Below are 18,027 nucleotides of genomic sequence, written 5' to 3'. Positions count from 1 at the left end.
CTCTCCTCATAAATTAGATTGTCCATCCCCTTTATTAATTTGGTGGCTCTTCTCTGCACTTCCTCTAGTTCCATAATGTATTTTCTAAGGAGTGGGGCCCAAAATTGTACTCCATATTCAAGGTGTGGTCTTACTAATGCTTTGTAAAGGGGCATAATTATGTTTACTTCCCTTCCATCCATTGCCCGTATAATGCAAGATAAGATCTTGTTTGCCTTTGCAGCTACTGCATGACTTTGGGCACTATTTCTAAGCCTGCTGTCTACAAGCACTCCTAAATCCTTCTCCATCAAGGATTCCCACAATTACAGTAAGTCGCCAGTTTATTCTTGCATCCCAAATGCATAACCTTACATTTATCTGTATTAAACCTCATCTGCCATTTACCTGCCCACGTTTCCAATCTCTCCAAGTCCTTCTGGAGAGAAATTACATCCTGCTCTGATTCTACTACCTTACCCATTCCCCGGTTGTGATCTAGCTCCCTTTTAAAATATAGGCACCACATCTGCTTTACGCCAATCTTGTGGTACTGAGCCTGTGGAAATGGAGTCCTTGAATATTAAATGTAATGGTTTGGCTATTACTGAACTTAACTCCTTGAGAACTCTTGGAAGTATACCATCGGGGCCAGGTGCCTTATTTACTTTAATTATTTCAAGCTGCTTATGAACTTCTTCCTCAGTTAACAAATTGGTCATTAATATGGAGGTTGTGGCTTCCTCCTGCGGCACTACTATTGAAATTGATTCTTCCCTGGTAAACACAGAGGCAAAGAATTTGTTTAATAACTATGCTTTTTCCTTATCTCCAATAATCTACCTGCCCATCTCACACTGAAAGGGTCCTGTATTTTCTTTTCTGATTTTTCGTTATTAAGGTACTTAAATAACTTTTTAGGGTTGACCTTACTTTCTATTGCAATCCTTTTTTCATTATCCATTTTTGCTAATTTGATTGCCCTTTTGCATTTTTTGTTACATTCCTTATAATTCTGATACGATGTCTCCGTCCCTTCTGACTTAAAGAATCTGAACGCCATCCTCTTCTTGCTTCAATTACAGTGGGCAGGTCAGTTCAAAAAAACATTATATGATGATGCACAAATCCATAATTATGCAACAGACCTGAACCCTCTTTGCAGAGGACCTTGAGACTTTCTAATTTTGGAGTTCTGATACTGGGGTGTGATGGGAGTCCGTAGTGTAAATAGCATGGTAAAGAAGAATCTAGTATTGAGTGTACAAGAACTTTCAATAAATGGTGTAACCTAAACCTGCACAAAATTGTGTTCTTCGGGACAAACACAGCAACTAGAATTTTATATGCCAATTGCTTCTCTTTCAAATAGATAATTACTTATTATGTATCACACTGCTGAGTCTTTACTGCAATAGACATCTACTTTATTTGGAAGATACAATACAGAATGTGAGGCAATCGCATGCAGGATATAAAACAAGGGCAAAGTGCCAGTGTCTGCGTCTGTGTGGGGAGGGAAGAAAATCTTAAGCAGGCTCTCCCAGCCGTGTAGGTGAAGCCGGTGGTGAGTCTGCTGGGGAAGGCTCTCATGCAGTCTGAAGAAGCCAGAAGACTTGGAAGCAAACTTGTTTTGGGCCAGCAGGGAACCTGTTCTGTCCAGCCCTGTAGCATTTAACTAGCTTGTTACGTGTGTAATATGTCCATCTTGTATTCCATTCGCCTCTGGTGCCGAGGCTCTGGACTTCTTTGGTTATAGGGGGGTGAATTAGAGCAGTTAGCTATTAGAAATCCACAGGAATGTTACTGCAACACCTGGTACTCTCACTGCTGTTTTCTCCTGATGCAGTCTCTGCATCTTCTCTAGAGGTTACAATATTGCCTTGCCCGCAGCAAAAATGGATCTCTTGTCTGCCAGAGGTGTTTGTATGTTGCATTGCTTCCTGATGTGGTGTCGTAGCCACTGACTGTGAAGGGGTTAACTGCAAACCTATGTAACCAAAACAATTTATTTTAACACTTTCTCCAACATTTGTGGGGCACATTAAAGATGGCAGCAGGTGTAGCTCCTCTGTGCTATTCACTCCGCTCTCATTGTTGCAGCATAGGAATCTTTGCAGCTCTCTATTTTGCTGTTGAACCCATGTGTATAGCTCCTGAAGGGGTCTCTTCATGGAATGGCTTTTGGATGAAATTAAATGCTGCACGACTTTCATGGGTTAATGTTAGTTTGTTACATCTGTGATTTGTATGAGGCGACTGACTAGTCTGCTTGTAGCAACTCTATACTGAAAGCAGTCAGCCATACAACATCACCCGTGTCATACAGTATGTAACATTATTTTCTAACTGAAGGTTATTAAAGTTTGACAAAATGTTTTTTTTTTTTTAAACGGGAGCCACGCTTAGACCGCGTTATAAGCAGATCCACATTATAGTGGATCACGCTATAACGGGATTGAGCTGTACTAGCATTGTTATATAGAAAGATGACAGTGTAAAGCTAAAATGAACCGTCTTAGCACATCACAGTAATATTAAAACATTAATCTTTCGTGATTTTTGGAGAGTGAAGTCATTGATGAGATCTTCAAATGATAAGCTGTGACGTTTGTTACTTTCGGTGCACATGATGCTTAGGGTTGTATTTTAACAAAAATGTCAATATTTAGAGAATCTTCTCTTTTCCATATCGTCTTTATTTATCATCCGATTTTAATATTTTAAATGCATTCATTATTTTTCTATTTTTGAGGCGCCTCAACAAACGGTGAGCTTACCTGACCACATTATGATCCCATGCTTGTTATCCAGCACACTTAACCCACCCCCCCTTTACACCTTTTTTTTACTGCAGCCTCTCCCAACACTGACTGCATACAACTGTCCCCTCCCCCCCCCCCACTCAACCCTCTGCAAACCCTGAATAGACCCTAGCATTGCAATGCAGCAAAACATTTTGACAAGGAAAAGGCACACCTCTGCTGCATAGTCTGCACATACTCACTTGGCTCACAACAGCTTCATGCAACATTACCGACCTCTGTAATAATGAACCTGCTATGTATCTCAACTTTGTTCTTTCTTGTGGTCTCATGGAAATGTTACTCTCTCTATCCACTACAATCCCCTCCCTCCTGGCCCACACCCAACATCACCATACACCTTGGATTACTCAAAAGCCTTGCACTATCTACTGAATGTTGGTGGAGGACTCTGAAAACCAGCACACCAACCACCGCTGACATCACAAATTTCCAACTTGCAAACAACTACTCAAATTTCTATACTATTTCTATACTATTCTATACTATTCATACTATTACTCTCTTTAGCAGGTGATATTGAACTTAACCAAGGCCCTCCCTTTTCAACTTTGTCCCATACCCCTTAGAATACCCCCTTCAAATTCCAAAAAGGTCTATCTGTCACTCATATATATATTAGGAGCCTGCTGCCCAAACTAGATGAACTAAGAGCATGGTGCTTTATGCATAAACCCAAAGCCAGAGTTCTCACAGAAACATGACTAACCCCTAAAACTCTTGATGCAAATATCGCCATTCAGGGATACTCAATTTCTAGGAAAGATAGGACAAAGAGAGGAGGAGGGGTGTTGTTTTATATTGCAGACACCTTACATTTTACACTGTTAAATGGCCCCCCAAGCCCACCCTCTTTTGAAATCCTAGTTGGCAAAATCTGCCTCCCCTTTTCTATGCCTGTCTTGGTTGCTGACATCTACCGCCCCTTAAAGCCCATCTGCAGTCCCTGACTGATATCACCCAGTTTCTTGGCTCCATCTTCTCTCTGAATGAGAAGAGTGAACTGCTGGTTCTTGGGGATTTCAACTACAATTGGCTTGACCTTAAAAACCACAAAATCCAGATAACACTCAAGTCACTTAATCTAAAGCAGGTATCCGGAAAGGAGAGTTGGAGCACAGCTAAACGAAATAAATTTGCTAGAGAGTGTGTCCCAAAAGTTAGAGGTTTATTATTCGTCAGTACATGGTAACAAGAAAAAAATGAGCCCTCAGGCCCCCACCGACATGTTTCGAGCTTCCGCTCTTTCTCAAGGGACACACTCTCTAGCAAATTTATTTCGTTTAGCTGTGCTCCAACTCTCCTTTCCGGATACCTGCCTCTGCTATGGAGTACCGGATGCACGCACCAATGAAGGTTAATCCCGGGAGGACCATCTGCTACAAGTGAGTTTATTTACTCAATCTTACACCGTTTTTCCTAATCAATGATTTGGCTGGACACTAGCTAGTGTGAGTATTTACCTATCTGGGTTATACTCTTCCGGTTTATTGATAACTAGTGGAATCAGGTGTTTATGCTATAGGTGGTCACCATTTATATGTGGGATACTTCAAGGATACAACCAATACAACATACAATTGAAGTTGCTGAGTCTACGTTTTAGAGCACCACACAGCCTGGCTTTTCTACTTAATCTAAAGCAACTCATTTCCCAACCCACACGTACAAACCTGGAATCTCACAACCATTCCTTGCTAGACTGGATTCTCTTCTCAAATCCCATCAGAATCCAATCCTCTGGCATCTTTCCTGACATTTTCAGTGACCATGCAATAGTGTACTGTTAGGAAAATGAAACCACCTCAATCAAGCCCTAAAGTTCTCCTCACTAGAACATTTAGAAGCTTTAAGGCCTGGGCCATGTTAACCGCTTGCTGGCGGAAGAATGCTGAGGCGTGCTCCCGCTCAGCACTGAGCCCCTACAGCCGCAATTAGAGCGGCTTTAGTAGGGGCTCACCTGCGCTTCCGCGCGCTTGCAGAAGCACAGGTCTTAGGGGAATTTAAAATTCCCCCGCTTGCCGGTGCGACAGGCCGGTCACGTGAGCGGTTCGCCCAATGAGTGCGAACCAGCTCTGTGACATCACTGGCCCGCAACTGGCCAGTGACGCGCCCGCCCCCAGCCCGCCCCCTGACGGCCCGCTGACGGCGCGTGCGGTAAGCAACCGCAAGGCCAGGGAAAGCACCCGCTTTCCCTGAGCCTCAGCACGCCTCAGCGAGCAAGCACGGAGCATGGACTCAGCCTTACCCACAACAGTTTCTGGCTGACTTTACCAACTGCCCTTGGCACAAAATTGATTTAATTCCCGACCCTGATTCTGCGCTCGACTATTTCCAATCCGAGTTCTTAAAACTCTGTGATACCCATGCTCCACTACGCACCTTCTGTGTGTTACATCTGACCTTATAGCACTCTACCATTTCAGGGATGCCTTGTGGAAAAGTTACAAAGTAACTGGCACTACCAAGGATCTCAATCACTACAGATGCCTGCGGAATATGTGCACAAGACAAACAAGAAATGCGAAAGCACTATATTACTCTGTCAATCTTCACCACAATACATCAAACCCAGCTAACATCTGGAAGGTTGTCAACAATATATTGCAGCCATCAACAACCAAGTGATATCACTAAGGAGAATATTACTCTGACAAATCCCACTGACATTGCAAAAGCATTCAATGATTACTTTGTGGGGTGTGCTACTAAATTATTAGCGAAACGCATCCCAAATCACGACAATGGACCTCACTTTGAGAGTGCCCGTATTGCCCCACCATCTCACAACACTGCTCTCAATTTTCAATTTGTCCCAGTATCCGAAGAGGAGATTACACAAGCGCTCCTCAGATTAAAACTAAGCAGCCAATGTGAACCTGATTTACTGCAATCTAAGACTTGGTGCCTCAGCCATTGCCAAACCAATTGCGTCTATAGTCAACTCTATTCTGTCTGCAGGCCATATCTCTAAGACTTGGAAAACTGCTAGAGTTGTTCCAATCTTCAAAAGTGGGGACAAAAATACTGTCTCGAACTACAGGCCAATCTCCCTTCTCCCAATACTATCCAAAGTCATGGAAAAATGTGTTCACTCCCAATTAAGCGATTACTATACTGTACCAAGACAAATTTCCCTAGCCAATTACAATATGGCTTTTACCCCAAACACTCCACGGTAACTACCCTGCAAAAAGTTTGCAATGAAATTCAGTGTGGAATGGAACTGGGACAACTCACTGGTGTAATATTCCTAGATTTTGCAAAGGCTTTTGATACTGTTGATCATGTTATCTTGCTTAACAAACTCCAGTGCTCTGGAATAGGGAAACATACTTTAAATTTGTTTCATTCCTACCTATCAGGTAGCTCTAGCTCCAACCCCTTGGATATCACTTGTGGTGTCCCACAAGATTCTGTTCTGGGGCTCCCACTCTTCTCAGTGTATCCTCTCATCAATGATCTTCCTACAGCTTGTAAGGAAGCTTCAATACACATGTATGCAGATGACACAATCTTATATGCACACAGCCATAGCCTCTCCGACCTTGAACACCTACTTGAATCTGAATTTTTGAGACTTGAAAATTGGATTTCCCAAAACAAACTGTTTTTAAACACCATCAAGACTATAACAATGGTATTTGGGACCAAGGCTAAATTTTTAAAGCTTCCAATGACTGAGCTCCAGATCAGAACCAACGCTAATACCACCCTAACTGCTGTTACTAGTTTTAAATACTTGGGCATATGGTTTGACTCCCATTTACAGTAACATTTGGGTTGCACATTGATACCCTGACATCCAAAACCTATGCCAAACTAGGTGTACTTTACAGGAACAAATCCTCCCTATCGCACAGCAGATGCTAATGCCAATTATCGACTATGGGGACATAGTATACTGCTCGGCACCCCAAACCCACCTTGGCAAACTTGATACCCTCTACAATTCAATATGCCAGTTTGTTCTCCAATGCAACTACAACACACACTACTGTGAAATGCTTAAAGAACTAGATTGGTCATCACATCCAGGCGCAAAATTAATCTCTCCTGTCTTGCCTTCAAATACTTTCTGGGCAAGCTACTCGTCTATCTGAATAAGCTCCTCACCCCTAACACATGCAGCACTTATCATCTGAGATCTGACTCCAAAAGACTTTTCATGGTCTCAAGGTTCAGCAAAGTATCCGGTCGCTCCTCCTTCTCTTACCGTGCACCCCAAAACTGTAACAATGTACCGGAGATTCTCACAGCCACCACCAGTCTAAGTTCTTTCAAAACTAAAGCTGTCTCACATTTTAATCTGGTTTCTTACTGTTACATACAGTACGCCTATAATATATATTATCTCCAACTGTGCATGCAATGTCTTATGTATATATACCTATTCACTTAATGTAAGTATGTATTTGTAACCATGTATTATTTGTCATCTTAACTCTATGCCCAGGACATACTTGAAAAAGAGAGGTAACTCTCAATGTATTACTTCCTGTTAAAACATTTTATACATAAATAAATAAAATAAATTGTGAGGCCCTAAACTGTAGCTTACTTAGCTAACGAATAAGTCCAGCACTGCATCAATGTCATTGGCCTGTGTGACGAATGGGGTTTAAATATATGGAAGTACCTGCCTTAGCGTTTCCAGGATGTACCTTGGGACCCCAGAGCTAAAATGAACACAGTTCAGCACCAGAGGCTGGTGTGAACTCACTCATTAATAGTGGTACCCCTATCTTTCTCGAAGGCGCCCTGTTAATTAGATTTGAAAATGACTGCAGTGCCACAGGCATTTTCATATGTAGTTGGTCATCAAAACATTTTATGCAAACAATCAAATTGGTATTTGTAGTTTGATGTTACTAGTGGGTAATGACTACCACTACTTTGATTTTTCAAAGCTACACTTACTCATTATTATTTTTTTGCATAATGTATTTTAAAAGAATTTCTCCATTTCTGTTATATTGTTGGGCTCTCAAAGTTGAGAACTTGAGAACAAACCACCAGGCTGGTTTTTAATATTATCTCATAATTATTTAATTAACCAATTAACCCAGCTGTAGTTATCACTAAAACAACATGCATGGTTGCTGTTGAGGACTGACCTTGGAGAGTCCTTAGTTATAATCTGTGGTGTTTTGTAAGGAAAAAGGTGCTGAAACTGCAACTAAAGAACATTTATTTATGTTTACCCTATATTAAATAATCCAGCTTTAACAAATATAGCATCAATAGCTCAGATCCCTTCCCAGTCAGTATTCAAGTTTTATTTGTATTCATTTCATAATCACTATCTGGAGTTCTTTGTTAAGGTCTACAAAAAAGTGCTGAAACTTGGTTCCCTAACAAAAAAAATCCCCGATTACAGAATATGTAATGTATACATCTTTAGAAAATATGGTCCAAATCGGTTTCATTGTCGTAAACTATCCTGAAATTATGAACAATAGTACTTTTTTTATTCGAGCAATTTGTAAGGATAGCAAAAAAGGCATCACATACTGTAGGATTTTTGTCTGTCTGTGACCCTGCACAACTCAGTCTTAGCAGAGTATTAAAGTAGATTTAATATTGGATATTAGGGAGGGTTTATTCGCTGTGCTCTCAACATGACTCCCTTGGCTACTAACTGGCCGTAGTTTTGCCGATTCCCAAGATTTATTCCAGAATACCATTGCAAAAATTGTCTGTAACTAAAGGTTTGTAGCAAACCACGGATAATTTATATTCCAAGATGCATTCCTTTAAGGTCAAGTATAGTTTGAAAGCTTTGACGGAACTATGATGTACAGTAGAAAAATTGTTTTATGCTATGGTGTATATGCACCTTGATGCAGAATCTACATATCATTTTGTGGTCAGTATGTGTTTCACCTCCGTCATCTTACAGAGACTTTGATATCCATCTCTCTCACAAACTTTCACTGAGTTGTAATTTCCAATTTGTTTGAAACGTACTGATACACCAGCCTTGAATTGCAATACAATTTGACTTACTTTGAAGTCTTCATTGTGCCAGTTCAATCGCAAAATAATTATAATAAGCAGGCCAGCTTTCTACTATATGTTCCAATTGTTCATTTAAAACCACTTAGTATTTTTCAAGTGAAGCAATACAGTTAAAATTAAAAAGTTGAAATGTCAGGAGATCCACTCTTCATATATGAAACAAATAATCCCATACTGAATACTGTAATCTGAAATGTAAAAAACACTGTCGTTTTACTTACTTATTGGCTTTCATTCGCTTAGAAATCTTTCACCTTAACAAGCATTGTACTCAGGTCCGGTACAACCACTGGGCGGAAGGAGACAGCAAGCACAGGGTGGCGGCAGCAGCAGAAGAGGATAGCAGGAGCGGGGTAGAAGAGGAGGACGTCAGGTGGCGGCGGGAGAAGAGGACGGATGATCACGTGAGCAGGGTGGCAGAGCAGGCTGGCCGGGGAGGAGCGTGCCCCAGCGGTCCAACCCGGAAGTCTTCACTGACTTACGGTGTCCGCTGCTGCTACAGTGCATCTCCTCTCTGGCTGTCCTGCTCTGCTCCCGTGGACCTCAGTCCACTTATCCCTCCACCGCTTGATGTCATCCTTCTCCTCTGCTGCCCTGCTGTCTCCACCTCAGACCCCCGAAGCTAGGTAGGTGAGAGGAGGACAAGGAGGAGGGGGTAAGAGAGGAGCAGGGGGTGAAAGGAGGTGGTGGAAGAGGGGGTGAGAGAAGAAAAGGAATAGGGGGTGAGAGAGGAAGAAGAGATGGAGGGGGTGAGAGGAAGAGGAGAAGGGGGGGTAAGAGGATGAGAAGGAGGGGGTTAGAGAGAAGAGAAGGAGGGGGTGAGAGAGGAAGAGGAGAAGGAGGGGGCTGGGATAGGAAGTGGGCAAGGAGCGGTTGAGTGGAAGAGGAGGAGGGCGGTGAAAGAAAGGAGGAGGGGGTGAGTGAGAAAGGAAGAGGAGGGGTGATGATTGAGGAAGAGGAAGGGGGCTGATTGAGGAGGAATGGGAGGGTGTGAGAAACACGCGGAGTGGGAGAGGGTGAGAGGGAGGGTGAGAGAAGAGGAGTGGGGGAAGGGTGAAACTAAAGAGGAGGAGTGGGGGGGCTGAGACGAAAGAGGAGGAGACGGGTGCTGAGGAGAGAGGATGAGGAGGGGGGTGAGTGAGAAGGGGGCTATAATTAACTAAATGAAAGCTGAAAGTTCAGGGGGAGGAGGGGGCAGGGCTGAAGGTTCACTTGGGGTGCTGAATGAATACCCCTTGAACTGGCCCTGGATGTACTGGTACGATAACAGCAATACACATTGCACTCTGCATGGGCAAGTCACTAAACTCTGTTTTACTTTGTGGTTAGACAAAAATTAAAAGGTATTATTAGTTGAAATAACTTATAGCAAGCTAGTTTTGCCCTGATTCCTATTTTGTGTGGTTATATCTTAATATTTGTTGGTAGGGAAGACATACAGTATTAGTCATGTTTATTTTCCCGGTTTTTTTTGTTGGTTACACTACATTGTCAGGCCCCTGTTATCCACTCCAACAGCAAAAAGGTTAAGATTCAAATAACCTTTTATACAGTATATATATATTTTGCTCCTGGATATCCTGCCTAGTGATTGTATTTGAAGGAAATTTAGGCAGATGTCTGAGATATATAAAGAAACCATTGTGTGGTCCAGCAAGCTGACTTCCTGTTATCAGCTGTTCTACAATCCCTATGCCACATGCTAATTTCTTAGTAGGACATTTCAAACCCTTGCCTCATTGAGAAAAGCAAAAAGACACTTTTAAAAATATTCAACCTTTACCAACATTGTATATTGAAAACGTATATTTTTTAAACTGTGGGTTTAGACATTAAAGTAGGTTAAATAATAAGTTGTCACCAAGAATATTATTTCTATGAGAGGAGATGGTAGCATTCTCTACCTCCATCAGTTATAACCAAAGAAAAAGGAACCTAGTACGGGCACTCTAAACACGTAGTGATATGGTGAACACTTTAAAACATACACTTTATTATAATAATTTAAAAAATGGGTGATAAAACTAGAATTAAACGCTTGGATCCTTAAAATATGAACACTAAATGTGGTGATCTGGATCAATGAGAGGATGACTGCAAATACCCACTACTAATGTATGCTGCAGTTTGGACCAGTGGGTATGTAGATCACTGTCCAGATGAACCAAAACACCCTATTGTTCGCTACTATAACGGCATGTGCCAATAAATATAAACCCAAGTAAACAAATGTACAGCACTCTAGCATATAACAAGGGACCCTAACCAGGTCTGCCAAACAACAGTGAGGCAGTAGGACTGGCTAAATGAATAGGATCCTGGCCACTGGTAGTGTAACTGATATAAGGCTAGGGATGCTGTAAATAAATAAATGTAGGGTCTATACGTAATCAGCTCAATTTCACTGGCTATAAATATAACCCTGAGTGAGGTGAAGTTGAGTCTAGGGTACATATCAATAAGTCCCTATCCACATTGTGGGCATAACATACTGGACTCACACACTGAATACAACGGTAGGGCTGACTCAGATAAGGTGAGTATATACTCTGTTCAGCGTCTCTCAGGTTGGTGATGTAATGGTAGTGATAGTAACCAACCTATTAGGAATATCTATGTGATGATAAACAGTACGGATCCAACACCGACTCTGTTGTCAGAGTTGATCTCTAAAGGATCAGTACTCAGTGAGAGATATGAAATATAGAAACATGGTAATGCTGTAATAGGACAAACAGCTTACTGCTACCGTGTGACAGCAGGGAGAAGAGTGTCTGGTTCGTGTGGGCTCCCTTCAGATCATCCAATCACAGGGAAGCTCCTATTTGAAAAATTGTGCGCTGCAGTTGCTGCCGAACACGGCCGTCAGCTGACTCATGTGTATACAAGTGAGTTCTGCGCGTGCACCCATCTGCCGACGCGCGCGTTTCGCGTATCCGCTTCCTCAAGGCAGTACAAGGGGGGGGGAGGGACACACCATGTGTATATCCGACTCGGCTATATATATGTCTAGTTTTTAAATACTATACCAAATGTTATTAAAATTGATTTTATTTATTTATTTTTTACTTCCTCTGACCGCAATATAACATAAAGTTCTGCAGTGCGCCATAATAGGGATCTTACTGTATCTGGCTGTGGATACAGATCACATATTTTCAAATAGAAATCTACTGCACTACAACCATCATGTAATATTGAGGTATAGATAGAGGTGACATCAGCTGTGGCCAGTATAAAATTATCCTGTCACTTAATTTGATCTAAGATCTGAATTATATCTGCTGTGTCTCTAATATGTGACCTTAAAGTTTTGACATATTTTTGTAAAAAATAGTCTATGTATTCTGAGAGGTTACTAGTCAAAGAATCGATACCAAATATTATTGGTCTTCCTGGCGGATGGGTGATGTTTTTGTGCAATTTTGGGAGAAAATAGAACAATGGGAGTTTTGTGTTCTCTTTCATGAGATATTTAAATTCATTCTTATTTAGAACTTGTAGTTCTTTCCCCCTTTCTAATAATGCTCTTAGTTATTTTTGGAATTCCCATATGGGGTTCTTATCTAGTATTTTGTAAGTACCTTTCTCTCCCAACAACCTATTGGCTTCCTCCATATAATAACTTTTGTTCAAAATCACCACCCCTCCCCCCTTATCTGCTTGTTTGATAATGATATCCTCTCTATCCTGTAGCTCTTTCAGTGCATCTCTTTCTTTTCTATTCAGATTGTGTTTAAACTTTATTTTTGAACTATCTTCCACAAGTTTATTAAAATCATTATTTATCAGCTGATAATAGACATTTAAAAAATCACGTTTTTCATGACTGGGATAGAACTTAGACCTAGGTTTTAATTTCGTATGAACAAAACCCTGATCTTTGTTGACAATAGGTAGATGTGAATCCGACATATTTACATTCAATCTTTCGGATTCCAAATTCAAGAAATGTCTCTTTACTGTCATCTTACGTAAAAATTTGTTAGCATCTATAAAAAGTTTAAAATTATTTGGTCCAATAGTCGGAGCGAATGTTAACCCCTTTTTGATAACAGTGGTCTGAAAATCAGTGAGTACAATGTCACTTAAATTGAAAATGTTACTTTTATTATTTCTACTAACTGCTTTCCTTAGTGCCTTCTTCCTTCTCCCTCGTTTCCCTCTCTTATTCTCCTTCTTTTTAGTGAGGAAGGGGATTCTGACACTTCCAGGGAGTGAACCGATTTTCCGTCTCCCAGGAATGTGAAAACCCCCTGTCTCCTAAAAAATGCACATTTTCATCTTTCCTGGGATTTTCCTTAGAGTGTTCTGTATGCTATGTCTTTCTAAGTGTTGATGTATCTCTCATCCCTTGAATGATGGGCTTGTGCCATATCTCTCTCGTTACACATCGGATCTTGAGGTTTTTTACTATACGTTTGATCAGTTTTGATTACAGTGGATTCTTTTTTGGAGATTATATCTACCTTAAGCTGGTCATTGGTTATTTCTTGTGGTCTGTATTTCCCTTTCTCACTGAATGATTTTTTTCTCTCAAAAGATCTATTGGTATTCCATTTTCTTTGATTTCCTTTACATAATCTTCCTAATCTCTCTGGAGTTTTTTTTCTTTATTGGCCACTATATCCTTCTCCAGAGATTCTAATCTCTTTTGAAGTATCGCATCATTATTTTTAAATACTGGATGATCAGTAAAGGGGTCTAGTTTATCTTTAATTGTATCAATTTCTTTATCAAGTTCCATTTTCTTTTTATGTTGTGTTAAAATTAATTTCATCAAATCAAATGATGCAGTGTCTATTATATCATACCATGCTTTCATAAAGTTGCTGTCATCGAGATCAAAGGAAGGACTTTTTTTTAATCCTTAATCCCCTTGGGATTCTCTTACACTCAAGATATTTCTCAATGTAGACCATATCAAGCCATTTTCTTGAATCTTTAAATAACAGCAACTCTAATTTTGTGAATTCGAAATCAATAGTGTCTTTCTTCAGTGTCAGAGCATATGCGGTGGTATCTTATAGCCTGGCTGTGTATGATACCTTGTTTTGTATGAGTGGGATGGAAGCTGGAGTTGTGGAGGTAACTGCATTTGTCTGTTGGTTTCTTGTATACAGATGTGTGAAGTTTGCCATCTTTCAGTGTTACTGTTGAATCTAGAAAGTTTACTAGGTTTGCAGAATAATCCATTTTGAGTTTAATTGATGGATGGAATGAGTTCAGCGATTCGTGGAATTGTTTTAGGTTTCCTTCACCCTCTGTCCATATTATAAACAGGTCATCAATGTATCTGTAGTGTTTGTGGGGGCATGTACTTAGGAATCTTTGTTCAAGATTTGCCATGAAGAGATTGGCATATTGCGGTGCCATCTTGGTACCCATTACAGTCCCCATTAGTTGTACAGTAGGTACATTTCCTTGTTGAAGCTCAAGTAGTTGTGTGTGAGGGTGTATTCTATCAGTTTGGTAATTACATCAGCGCTGTATTTCTGATCCAGGAAAGATGTTGTAAGGAATTGCATGCATGCCTCAATGCCATCCTTGTGGGGGATGTTGCTGTAAAGGGATTCTACTAGCAGTGTGTTGGATGGTAGTTGGTTGATGTTGTTAAGGTTAAGGAAAATCTGTGGTATCTTGTATGAAGCTGTTGGTGCTTCTGACTAAAGGTTTGAGGATATTCTCCACTAAGCCTGATATTTTTTCAGTGAGTGTATCCATACCTTTTATAATAGGTCTGCCGGGGTTTCCCGGTTTGTGGATTTTGGGAAGCATGTAGAAGATCCCAACTCCTCAGGTATTAGTTGCTTCAATTGTGGTTGCAGGTGGTTAGGGAATGACGATGAGATTCATTAGTTGCTTTGTATATTCCTGGGTTGGATCATGCATGAGTTTCTTGTACTAGGTGTTGTCTGTGAGTTGTCTATTGCCTTCTTCTATGTATTTATTTGTGTTCATAAGCAGCAGTGCTTGACCTGAGGAAGGGAGGAAAACTCTCGAAAGCTTGTCCTATGGCATAAATTGTTAGTCCAAATAAGAAAAGTATCACCTAATACTGAAGAACTAATTTATTCTGCACTATATGTGTGTGTGTGTGTGTGTGTGTGTGTGTGTGTGTGTGTGTGTGTGTGTGTGTGTGTGTGTGTGTGTGTGTGTGTGTGTGTATATATATATATATATATATATATATATATATCGATGTAGAGGTATCTGTACCGTGTTAGACGAGCTTAATCGTAAATTCGTTAGCCACAGAACGGTATCGTCTATTCATTTTTTATTTTACACATACACTTACTTTGGGCCTGCCGCTCTCCCTTGCTGTCCTGCCAGTGGCTGCGGGAGGGCCTGGCCAGCGCTGGTATGGGCTCATGTAGCCACTGGACTTCTCCCCAGCTGCCGGCTTGCCTCTGTAAGGGTTCCAGTCCAGGCTTGGGCTGGAACCCGCCCTTACCTGGCTACTGTAGACATTTTGATTACTGGCAGCCTGCTTTATTGGCTGCACCTGTTCAAGGGCTTACATAGCAGCCAGTGACTCCCAGCCCCTGCCTGAGCATTGTATACTTTTTGTTGTGTTCCTGGCCACCCTGAGTTCTAGTTCCTGAGTCTTCCTTGTTCGTGAGCTTTCCCTGTTCCTGAGGCTAGCCCGTTGCTGAGCCTTCCTTTGCTTGTGAACCATCCATGTGGCTTCCCTGTTCCAGAGGCTAGCCTGTTCATTTGGAATCCCTGTTGCCTACCCCGGACCATGACCCAGACCTAGTTGCATGCTGCCTACCCTGACCCTTTGCCTGTTGCCTGGACTTTGCACCACTGCCACCAGCCTTGACCTCCTGCCTGCTTACCGACTACGGATACTCTAACAGGACTCTGTCCCTGGGCTCTGGTCGGGTAATTTGCATCACCACCTCAGCCCTCTGGTTCCCCTTCTTGATCAGAGATGAGCATCGTCACAGCCTCCTACACTGTCCAACCCCGGGCCTCTCATGCTGGTGCGTGCCTGAAGTGTGCAACACAACTTCCGGTACATGCCGACGTCACATAGAGGCCCAGTGTGGGACAGTGTAGGAGGCAGGAGAGCAGCGGGAGAGATGCCCAGCAGCAACAAGAAGCCTGACCTGCGCTGGCTTGGCTTCCCTCGCAGCCACCATCAGGACAGTGAGGGAGAGAGGCAGCAGCGTTGTCGACCCCTGGTATAGGGTAACAGAAACTTTTAACAGACATTAATCTGTGTATGGATGTCCAGGAACCTTTGGGACTCCAAAAGCGGATGTTTTTATAGTAGATGATGATCACCAATCCATGTGTACTTTTCTCAAGTAACAGGTTGCCTCAGTAGATAGTAATAGAGTAGCTTTCCGACCGGTAGATGACACCTGGATTTGCTTGAAAATACCACCAAATTATGATCACTCACCTCTCACAGTGCCACGGATTAGGATTCGAAGCATCCTCGTGTAGATCAATACTATATAGCCTGTATGTCCCATGTGACCCAACGCGTTTCGTTACATATGACATAACTTCATCAGGGGTGTGTGTAGGCTTATACATATTTTGTTGCCTAGCAACTAATTGCTTAAGGCAGAGAGCCAATTTAGTCCTATCAAAACAAATACAGAGTTGCAAACATATATGAACGTGAATAAAATGTGGCAAAATAAACAATAACAATCGCTAAACAATTTTTTTTACACTATCTACATGTAAACTAAGAATGACCTTGTATAAAACAAGTATCCGATGGAAAAAAAACTATAGAAAGAATAGTACATTTAAAAAAATATTTTGATTGCTAATAAAAATGAACTATATTGAACTATAAATGAGGACTTTAAAAAAATAAACAATAACAATCGCTAAACAAATTTTTTTACACTATATACATGTAAACTAAGAATAACCTTGTATAAAACAAGTATCGGATGGAAAAAAAACTATAAAAAGAATAGTACATTTAAAAAAATATTTTGATTGCTAATAAAAATGAACTATATTGAACTAAAAATGAGGACTTTAAAAAAATATAAAAAAGAAATATAAATATAAATAAATAATGAATAATAATAGAGCTGTAAAAATATCCTGCCCCAAGTAGACTCAAACCATCGCAGCCTCCCATCTCTTTTATGAGTGCTACACCCTCTGGCAATTTTGATATTTCACCAAAGTAGATGTATCACATGCAATTTTTTAAACAATAAAAATGAATCAAATTCATTCTCCAATACGGAAGCCTTTAAAATTTAAGGGATTCATCAAATATTTGACTATCTTTGTGATTTATAGCTCAACATGTAGTTGTGGTCTTCAGTATGTGGGACGGACCACCAATCCCCTTTCCTCTTAAAGCACAGAAGTAACATGATTAATGGTGTCTTGTCTCAACATTTTTCCACCTGTCACAATAAGAATCTAGATGGTGTAACTGTTATGGGATTGGAAAATATCCGTCTATCCCTTTTAGGTGGTGACAGATTTAGATCACAGTGTCAAAAAGAGACATATTGGATTTTTAAATTAAACAGTCTAATACCAGAAAGTTTAAATTAATGGATTTACACAAGCATTATAGTTTAAATATATATTTTGCATTGTTTATTATCCAGATAAATTGTTTATTACCAAGATGAATTATTAATTTAAATGTATATTTCTTTTTTATATGTTTTTCCATTCATCATTTATATTTCAATATAGTTCATTTTTTATTAACATTAAAAATACGTTTTTTTAATGTTTTATACCTCCTTAGTTCCATTATGTTGCATGGTTGCAATCACTCATTTATGTACTATTTTTTCATTTTGGATGCTTGTTTTATACCAGGTTATTCTTAGTTTATATGTATATATTTATTTATTATAACATATTTTCTGTTTGGCGATTGTTATTATTTATTTTGCCACATTTTATTCACGTTCGTATATGTTTGCAACTCTGTATTTGTTTTGAAAGGAATTAATTTGGCTCTCTGTCTTAAGCAATTACCTGCTAGGCAACAACATTTGTATATAAGCCTAACTCTATGTGAACTCTTTACACACACCCCTGATGAAGTTACATAATACATAACGAAACATGTTGGGTCACGTGGGACATACATGCACAGGAAGTATGCTATGCAATTGCATAGTATTGATCTACACGGCACTGTGTCCGTGTGAGATGTGAGTGATCACGATATGGTGGTCTTTTGAAG

At 40.5% G+C, this 18,027-nt stretch overlaps 1 protein-coding gene across 3 annotated transcripts in view; it reads left to right on the top strand.

Moving 5' to 3' along the window:
* Positions 1-18,027, top strand: part of CSGALNACT1 (chondroitin sulfate N-acetylgalactosaminyltransferase 1) — a 438,610-nt gene that overhangs the window by 319,347 nt on the left and 101,236 nt on the right. The gene's annotated exons all lie outside the window — the stretch shown is intronic.

Source organism: Ascaphus truei, chromosome 1, assembly GCF_040206685.1.
Source record: "Ascaphus truei isolate aAscTru1 chromosome 1, aAscTru1.hap1, whole genome shotgun sequence".
Lineage (NCBI taxonomy): Eukaryota > Metazoa > Chordata > Amphibia > Anura > Ascaphidae > Ascaphus > Ascaphus truei.
This window is presented reverse-complemented; position numbering and strand designations above follow the sequence as displayed.